Source organism: Anarrhichthys ocellatus, unplaced genomic scaffold, assembly GCF_004355925.1.
Source record: "Anarrhichthys ocellatus isolate YVR2014 unplaced genomic scaffold, GSC_Weel_1.0 scaffold22, whole genome shotgun sequence".
Classification (NCBI taxonomy): domain Eukaryota; kingdom Metazoa; phylum Chordata; class Actinopteri; order Perciformes; family Anarhichadidae; genus Anarrhichthys; species Anarrhichthys ocellatus.
The window spans coordinates 6,468,616-6,478,402 of record NW_022280052.1 but is presented as its reverse complement, the minus strand read 5'-3'; positions in this window follow the sequence as shown (position 1 = coordinate 6,478,402).

The following is a 9,787-nucleotide window of genomic DNA, read 5'->3' as shown; positions in this document are numbered from 1 at the left end:
CTTGTCTGAGGGCAGGAACAGCGTGTTTGGCCTTTTGTCCCACGTGCCCTCTGCACAGCCCTGCAGTTAATGGTGGCCTTGTCCTAGGCTGCTGGAGCAGAAACCTGCAGCCCCACGGGACGGGCGGACATGGTGACACGGGAAGTGGGAGAAACATGGGAAGCTGAGGAGGGACGAGGGGGCTGTTGGGGTGTAGGAGCTAGCTGGAGGGAGCACCTCAGAGGTTTCCACAGGTTCATCTCTGGTCTCGAAAATACTCTAAAAAGTGATGAAGGAGGCTTTACTGGAGGAGCAAAAGGATAACACTCACTGAACACTGAACGTTACATTTACAAATGGATGCAGTCTGTTCATCCAGCATCCACTTAACATCTACGTAAATACTGATAATGTCAGTTCCTCTCCTCTCCTCTCCTCTCTTTGCTGACACAATACCCACAAGCTTTCCCTCTTTTTTCGCCCGCTGTGAGTGACAGGCCGTCCGGCCGAGTGGCCAGGTGCTCATTGAGAGGGTGAACTTCATCACTGGGGGTGGGGTTGGAGGCAGACGTCCTGCTGTCTGAAGAGGGGCCCCAGCATTTGGCAGTGAGGGTCCTATACCGGACGCTTGAGAGAGCATCTTCACTCCTGTTTTGTGCGTCTCTCGCTGGGAGAGGAGTGGGCATTGGGGCAGAGAACTATACCACACTTGACTTCAGTAATCTGCTGAGCAGCAGAAGAGCCACGGCCTCTGTTGATCTAAGAGGAGTGCACAACTGTGGTGATGTTTACTAAGCTGTTGTTGTTCTTAATCATTTGCCTGAAACATTTCATTACTGTCAACGGAGATTAAAGGAAATCAGAGCTGAGTTAGACAAATAATCACTGGTTGACTAAACTTTGCTGAGGCACTTCTTATAGCATCAGTTGCTTTCTTTGCTGAAAACATGATTTATCAGCCACAACAAAATGTCAACTTTGTAGATTCACTAATTTACATTTTTGACTCTATGTCATTGGTTTGTCATGGGCAGTAGTGGAACAAGTATTGAGATTCTTTACTTAAAGTAAAAATACCACAGTATAAAGTTATTCTAATACTCAAAATGATACTTAAGTAAAAGGACATAAGTATAAAAAAATGTACCTAAAGTATCAAAATAATAGTAGTCATTATGCAAAATAGCACAATTAAGAGTGTAATGTTTTTCATACTGCATATATTTCTGTAATATTTTCTTATTACTGATGCATTAACGTGGAGGCAGAATTTTAAGGTAGAGCTCTAGTTTAATAATCTCATATAATGAAGTGGACAGGAAGTATAATGTAGCATAAAAGGGGAATACTCAAGGAAAGTACATCTATATTGTACCTAAGTACAGAACTTGAGTGAATGTACTGTTACATTCCACCACTGTTCATAAAAGAAGATGTAATTAATTGAAGTGAAGAGTTAGAGTTGCAGGATTAGATGTCAACATCGAGTATGTTGAGTGTTTTACACCAGATATATATTTTTAAGCATTAAGTTAACAGTTAAATTACTTTATAATCATGTATAACAACCTGGTTCCTTTACTTTGTGCCATTGAGTGAAATTGTCCCAACTCTGTGGCTCTTGCTGAAAAACTTAGTGTTAGTATCTTTATGAACATAAGTTTTATCCTCTTTTAGTTCTATTACCTTGACTTTTTAAACTTTATTATATAAAGCACGTTGAGTTGCCTCTGTGATGTGTGCTATCTAAATAAACTCGTATTGTTTGTTATACTTCCACATAAGTAGTTTTATCGGTTCTTGAATTCTGTGACTACTGACGTCTTATCACTTGCCTGTATTGGAAAAATCTATGGATAACTGTTGTTTTGATAGAAAATGACTAATGAATAAATTGCACCTTTCTACAACAGACCTTTGTTGATTGTTGAACTAAGCTTTATTGAAACTGGTTTAAAAATGTCACCCGTCATCCTTACTGAGTTTTTGTTTCTATGAATTCACTACTGCATTAAAATGACCGTCTGCCAGGAATCCCAGGATTCCCACAAGAGTATTTGTGCCTTTGTGTGTGTGTGTGTGTGTGTGTGTGTGTGTGTGTGTGTGTGTGTGTGTGTGTGTATTCATAAGACCCAAAACTCATATCCACATCGCTCTCTCTCAATGTTGGGCAACAAAATCAGCTCTTGTATTGGGGGCCACCACTACAAACTGTCTGTGAGGGGATTAGGGGCTCCTTGACCACTCCTTCAAACACACACCCAGCATGGCCGCCTCGATTATGACCATTAGATACCCGGAAAATGAGACTGAGATGAAAGGAGGGACTACTGAGGGCTTTTCCCAGGGATGAATTTGACCACACGTCCAGCAAAAATGAATCTGTAATCCAAAACCCCACAAAAGCCATAATGGAAGCTGTCCTAGAGTGTTGTGCTAGCTTGCTGAGAGAGGCTTTATCTTTCTATTGCCTTCATTGAGCCTGGGAGTGCCATAATAATGATTAGGGACTTTAAAGGCTAGATTAAAGTGAGGACAAGAGCAGCTTAGTCTGTGAAGTAATTTAGAGCAGTTGAGCAGGTTCCTTAATGGGAAAATTCCTCTGAACAACAGTGAAAAGGACACAGGACTCTATCCATGAGGACAAGGGTGTCCTCAGATCAAGCTGGCACTTTGATATATATAACCATGAAATTTACTCACACATGCACACACACGCCCCACCAGACACTACTCTCACACACGCACCCTGTCTGTCAGGGAGCAGCTCATCTGTTGGCCGTGTGTTCAGTGGAGCTGCAGGCGGTGCAAGGTGATCCCGTATTATCCGGGCAGCCTTTACTTGGGCAGGTGAAAGTGCTGTGGGGCAGAGGGGCTTAATGTAGCTGCTGTCTATTCACCAGCCGAGGAGGTGCGGGGAGCAGCTGAGAGGCCGAGAGGCCGAGAGGCCCGCTGCATCACAAATGACAGACGCTGCAGAGGCAGCACACTCGGGCCAAGGTGTGTCAACGCCGCAGGTCTACAGCTCCCTGAAGGATGCGGTGATTGAGTCGCAAGGGCTTTTGAGAAGAAAACTTTTGTCATTGAAAGTTTTCTTACAGCCCACTGGTTCTATATTTTTGTAGTTTTTAATTTAAGTATGACAGTATGTCAAGTCGAAATGTTTCCAAATTAGTTTTTGTGCCTTTCTGTTCACTTAATGAACTAGGTCCGTTTTAATATTCAACTTAGTACCACCTCATTATTCTGCACTATCAACACTGATTTCATGGCCATAATGCCAGAATAATGACATCGACTTGAGTTGTTTATGATTGAATCAGTGTTTTTTTTACCCTTTTATCAACGTTTTAAATGTAAATAGTCCTCTTTGTATAGCCAGACTAAGTTTTACAAGGCTACCACAGTCTTCACTGCATTTACGAATTACAATTCGACTCTCATCACTCATTCACACGTACACTCAGACACACATATGGCATCGAGCTACCATGCAAAGCACTGGCCTGGGAGTTCATTTTATTATTTATATGAAAATGAGGTTTTGTGTCTCGCTCAAGGTCAGTTGGACACATGTGGAGCAAGCGATTGAACCACCAACGATCAGTGGACAACCTACTCTGCCAGCCACACTCACAGAGAGAGTTGAGCTATAAAGCAACCTTGTTCCACTGTATGATCACAAGCCTTGGGCGGTGACCGAAAAGAATGAAACTGCGGATAAAAAACAATTATGTCATCGATCATATGAGGTGATTTGGGAACCTAGTAAGGGTGCCTCTTATACCTCCACCTTGGAGATGTTACAGGCAGTCTAATTTAAGAGACCCAGAGGTCCAGGATACAATGGAGGGATTCGTCTATGTTGAAGATGGATATTGTCTCTCTCACTTTAAAAAAACTTGAATATCCATTAGACAGTAGAAACTACATGATGATATTACTGTGCTAAAATCTCTTTGTATGTACTGAAAACAGAAGATATATGGAAAAGCTGAAAAACATCCCACGTGTGAAACGTCAACATATATTCAGCATCAGAGTTACAGGTTGAAGCTCAGACAATGCAGGGGCACTTATGAACATATTTTACTTAACCTTATGGGTTCATCAGTATTCAGCACGGAACAATAAAAAAAAATGTTCTTCAAACTGAAATACTACTGGAATGAAAAGCATATTTCACAATGAAATAAAAAAGAAAATCCTGATGCAAACCATAAAACTACAACAACCCGTACACTCAACACAAATCAAATGCACATTTTACTTACATTTTACTGCCAAGTCTATCCCACCCCACCCGCAGCCCAGGATTCCCCTCAAATATCCCCTAATTCCCAACTGGAGCCGATAACAAAGCCGGACGGGATGCCAACAAAGCCCCAGGAGATCCTGAAATATCCCACTACCAGCTCCCTCTCCCCCTAAGGCAGAATAACTCCCTCTCCCGCCAGAATTCCTTGTTTGTTCATCTCAGGCCAGACAATATGTGTTGCAGAGAATGTGAAACTCTGTGCTGATGGGCCCTCAGGGACATGTGCTCATCACATAGGTTTGGGATAAAGGGAAACAGCGAAGGTAACTCAAGCATGGAAAGGAGAGAAGGAGCGAGCCATCACGGGAGTGACTGTTAGGGAAAATAAGACCTGAGTTCAGTTCCCCTCTGCACGTGGCTCCCACACCTCCAGGCTTAGGTGTGTTTTTCCACTCCACTGGGAATGTTTACTGAGTGCATCAGAACTGTTTTCACCAGGATCTGGGGTCAATTTTCTGCCAATTCAGTCAATTTAGTGAGTGGATCTGCTAATGTGTTCAATCCTCCCATCTCATATTCATTATTTTAAGAAATAACTGATAAACCAATTAATCCTCAATTAATCCCCACAGCACCTTCAGCATTTGGGATATCCTCTCAACTTGAATTTGAGAGTTTTTCATAATTATTTTAAAATGTCAAAGTCTGGTGCTGTAATTCTTCAACACACTGCAACATTCATAATCTTTTAGTGTAACATGGTTAAAACTTTCTTTTGGTTTTATGCGGTTTAAATTTTTGTGTTGAACTTATAGTGTGTCTTTCTAAATGAGAGTAGCATGCATTAAACTACAACAAACACTATATGAACATGTGCGCGTGTACAGTTTATTTTGCAACTTAAATTGAATGAATAAAAATATAATTGATATTCTCCCATACATGTATTGAAATGTCATTCAGCCAATGCACACAGTATGTATTACTGCAAAAGCCTCTCAAACATGATGTGGAGATTTCCAAGATTCAGTGTTGATGATTTAATTTTTACATCACACTGTAGCATAAACACAGAATCAAAGCAACATCAGTTAGTATACATGTGGTGAACTGTGAAACAGGTTCGGTTTAAAAGAATTGTTTTATATGGAGCAGGACTGTAACGTGCAGTACAAAACTGATCCTGCCGCTGTATGCTGTAGAATTGAACGTGCTGTTCATACATCCACCACTAGAGGGAAGTGTTGTCTCTGAATGGTCACTGAAACGCTGCATGAAGGATCAATCAGTCAGTGGACGTTTCCTCCCAAACAGAGCAACGTGGAGCCTTCAGCAGGTAACATCGTGTGTGCGTGAATGTAGAGCAAAACATCAACAACAACAAAAAAACATCCATAAAAACAGTTGATACTGATATTAGTGCAACAGTGACTACTCAAACCAGGAAGTTTGAGAATTAATTAGCCTTGTTGACATTTCAGCTCAAAATAAAAAAAAGTATTTTGTAGACTCGTGAGCTGCTATCGTGCACACTGACATTAACGTGTGAATATGTTGTGCTCTTGTTATGTGACAGTCAAACAAACGGATCAACTTTCGTTTTTCTTGCAAACATCAGCCAAACTCTGCTCTCACCTGGTTATATGCTTGCAAACGTGAAACCCTTGTAGTTATTTGCCAACACTGCTGCTTGACACACCACGTTACTCCCATGTTTCTACCATTCAACTACCGTTAGCTATGTGTGCTGTTCTAAGTAGAAGTATATACAGTGTGAGTGCACCCTGAAGGCTGAGGACACCTTTTTGCTGTCAATTCACAGATGTCATCAGAGTGTGCTTCTCCCCCTTGAAGGAGGCATCCACAGCAAGCTACACCCTTCAGAAGTCAGGAGGCCTGTGTTTGCTCCAGGGATTACATTACCACACCAGAGGCCGTCCAGACAGATAGACCGCATCACCACCCAAGGTAAGGCCTCCTCCGCTGGTGGGTGCAATGCACAGGTCAGGATACGCCCAGGGACTTCATGGTGTGTCCCTCTGTTCCGTGGCGCTCGTCCTTCTGGGGTGTGTGTTGACTCAGATGGGACGAGTAAACAGAACCGGGGTGAAGCCATGTGGGTGCTCCATTCTCATGGCCCAGTGGATTAGGCTAATGCTGGCCCATGAGGGAGGGGTGTTGCGGTGCGGCCTTCCCTGTCAGGAGGTGATGGATTAGGGCTTTGTCAGGGCCCATGTCGGCCTGAGGGACCCAGTGATGAAGGAAGGAGGGAGGCAGAGGGGAGATCAGGGCCCAGGGGCAGCCCAATCCCAGGATCAGCAACATGTTGACAAGGGATTATCCCGTTTGGTGTGTTGCTTCATCTCATAGACGGCCAAGGAGATAGATAGCAAGTGTACATACAAGCACTGGACAACGAGACCTTAATCTGATGGCACGCGAGGGAAAGGGACTAACGGCACAGATGGCTGTTGTTACAGGTGAAAAAATACTCCACGTGATCTGTGTCCTATAAAGATCTATGCATTATTCTTAAATTCTCAAACATCAAGACAGAAAGAAAATGCAGGTGAGTGAGTGGTAGGAATAAAAACCTTCATCATTTCGGTTCCACTGGCACAGGATCGAGAACTGCAGATTTAACAACAGCCGTAAATCCCCCACGCATGAACAGGGATTGAGTTACAGTGAGCGCTGGCGATAGCACCCCTCCCTGGAAACGGCGGTGGCATGATATCTCAGCCACATTTGCCTCCTCTGTCGAAATGTGAAAACCAGACTGTGTCTTTTTATGGGTTCCCTTTGAAATCCGGCACACTTGACCCTCCCTCGGCTGTGATTTTACTGCATGCTCTGGTTTATTTCTGGAAACCTCCTACACTCCTCGGCTTGTTTAAGACGCCTGCCCAAGTGTGGCACTTGTTTGCTTTGCGAGTTGGGACAAACAGTAAAGTTAGATAATTAAGCATTTGCATGAGGTCTTGTACACCCCAAGAAAACCACAAGGAACATTTGGAGGGACGCGTATTGACACAGTTGTTGGTTCTGATGAGTAGTGGGGTCTAGAGGAGAATAAATTACCAACACTCGGCAATATCAACCACAGGCACTGTCTCCACATCTGGGCTTTGCCTGAAGTTATTAAACGCGAACATTTAGTTTTGCTCGCTGATGTTATTGTAAATGAAACAGAAAAAAATTATTATGAAACAAGAGCTTTCTATCAACTAGAATCAAGAGAAGTCAGATATTTGTCATTTAACTGCAATTTATAGACACTTACACATTCCTCAGAAGATGGATTTGTACTGTGTTCATGAAACATAAACGATTAGTTTAACATATTCAGATGACTAGGAGGGGAGGGAGGCAGGGGGGAGTGAGAGATGATAGTGAGAGATAGTGACTGACATGTGGCAAGGAGGCACCGATCCGTCTCTTGACGAACTTGTCGCCTCACCACGCTCCATGTGCCAGGGCCTGGCGCTCTCCCGATGTCAGGCGTGGGTGGCCTCCTGACAAGCGTGTGTGTGAGTGTGTGTAAGTGTGTGTGTGTGTGTCACGTCCGTCTGGGCTGAAACCGCTCCTGAACACACACCCCCGTAATGACACTGACACGGTGCCATCAGGCCTGCCACCAAGCCCAGAGAGTCCCAGGCAAACACAACCTTTATCTCCCTCCTTCTCTCAGCCTTTCTGTTGCTTGCTCTTCCTCATTGGTTGAGTACAAGCACAGCCATTAACTAGCTATTTATGCCTGAATAATTATGTTTGATGTAATTACGACCATGAAAAACAGAAAGAGGGCCTTGGGAGCGGCTCCTGGACTCGGTTCATCGGAAAATGAACCCTGTGCTGTAAATTGTAAGTACCTCTGTGAATGTCAGTGAGGAGAGTGCCAGCCAGTCCTACACAAGCGTCACTCACAGACCCCTCTCTGTAATTGCCTGCTAGTTGGAGCTGCTGTGTAATTTTTGACGTGGCTATGTGGCGGTGGCAAAGCTGACAGAATAAGGGACTGGAGATTTAATGCCCAGTCTCAACTTTCTCCCGAGCTTCTGACGCTCTCTCTCTGCTTCATTGGCGAACCTTTTTCATTTCTGGCTTCAATTATTTTCTAGGATTCTGCGGTGCTCAACTCGTGCTGCCCAGGTCGCTGAGAGAACGGCACAGTCTGGCATGAATTAAACTCAACTAGTGTCAGTTGTAGAGCTGGATCCGGGCCTGGCAGGTAATCAACACACAAGCTGTGGTTTTTTGCTGCAAAAAGCACTACCAAGATCCCATTAATTCAGCGGGAAATGTGCAGCGATGTCATTCATATTCACTGAGGAAGGCTGTGTGTCTCCACATAACAGATGTCCATTTGCTGACACGCTACATATTCATTCCTGTACATTCCTGCAGGTGTGTTTGTAGGCGGTGATCTCCCTGTGATGCACCCACTCAGTATAAAGAGTATAGAGGGGGAGGAGGAGGAGGAGGAGGAGGGATGCTGAGTCTTTAGTGACAATAGCCTCCCTCCAGTTGCTCTCCGTGGGTGTTGGTGGGGGGCATTTAAAGGCCATTCAGCTCCTAGCAAGACCCCCACATTCTGGGGATGACTACCTGCCCAGGAGCTCTCTCTCTGCCCATCTGTCCGCTCCAGAGGCTGCCCTCCTCTTCCCTCCTTCACCACAGTGCTCCTGGAGAGGCTGCAGGCTCCCACACACACAAACCAATGGCTGATTGCTGACTAAGCTCTGCATCAGGCTGACTGTGCAAACAGAGCATCGCAGGGGGTAAAGAGTGTGTGAGCTTGTGTGTAGGAGGGTGTAGGCTGCTGTTGTATTTGTTGGAGAATGAGTCGGTGTGTGTTTGTGTGTGCGGGAGATGGAGCATTCATTAATGTTGATGGATGTGTGTGTGTGGGAGTTTGTGTGGAAGGACACATATGTAGGAGGTAGAGGGTGTGTGTGGGTTTGCATGTAGGAGGAATTCAGGGGTTGGCCGTGGATGTTTTGCTGTGTGGGTGGGGGGGCGGTACACTAGTGGTACTATTAATGTTTTACCTCTTCATCTTTATTACAGATTTCTAAAATAAATAGTTTACAAGCCAAACGACAGCTGTTAGATTAAAATATCTGACATATAGATATAAATAAAACTGTCCCAACACAAGGTGCACTTTGTTGCATTTACTGGAACTTTTGGCCGTATTTTATGGTCCTTATCAGCAGATTGATTTTAATCAGTAGCCATGAAATTGATATAATATAATATAATATGATATAGTATAAGCCTTTCTGTAGAAAAAAATGATTGTATGTAAACCTTGCAAGACAGGGTCAGTTTAATACATATAACTACATTTATATACTTTGTAATATTACCAAATTTGCATCTAATTGAAATAAATATTTAGCTCAGGGATATTTTTAAACTTTTCATGAAAATTTGATGCCAATATGTAGGTGTGTTTTTTTTCAGCATACCCTTGTGTCTTGCAGCAAAGAAGCAGTTTGTAGCCTTATTCCCACAAGTGGGGCTGTAGGAACGGGCACAATGTGA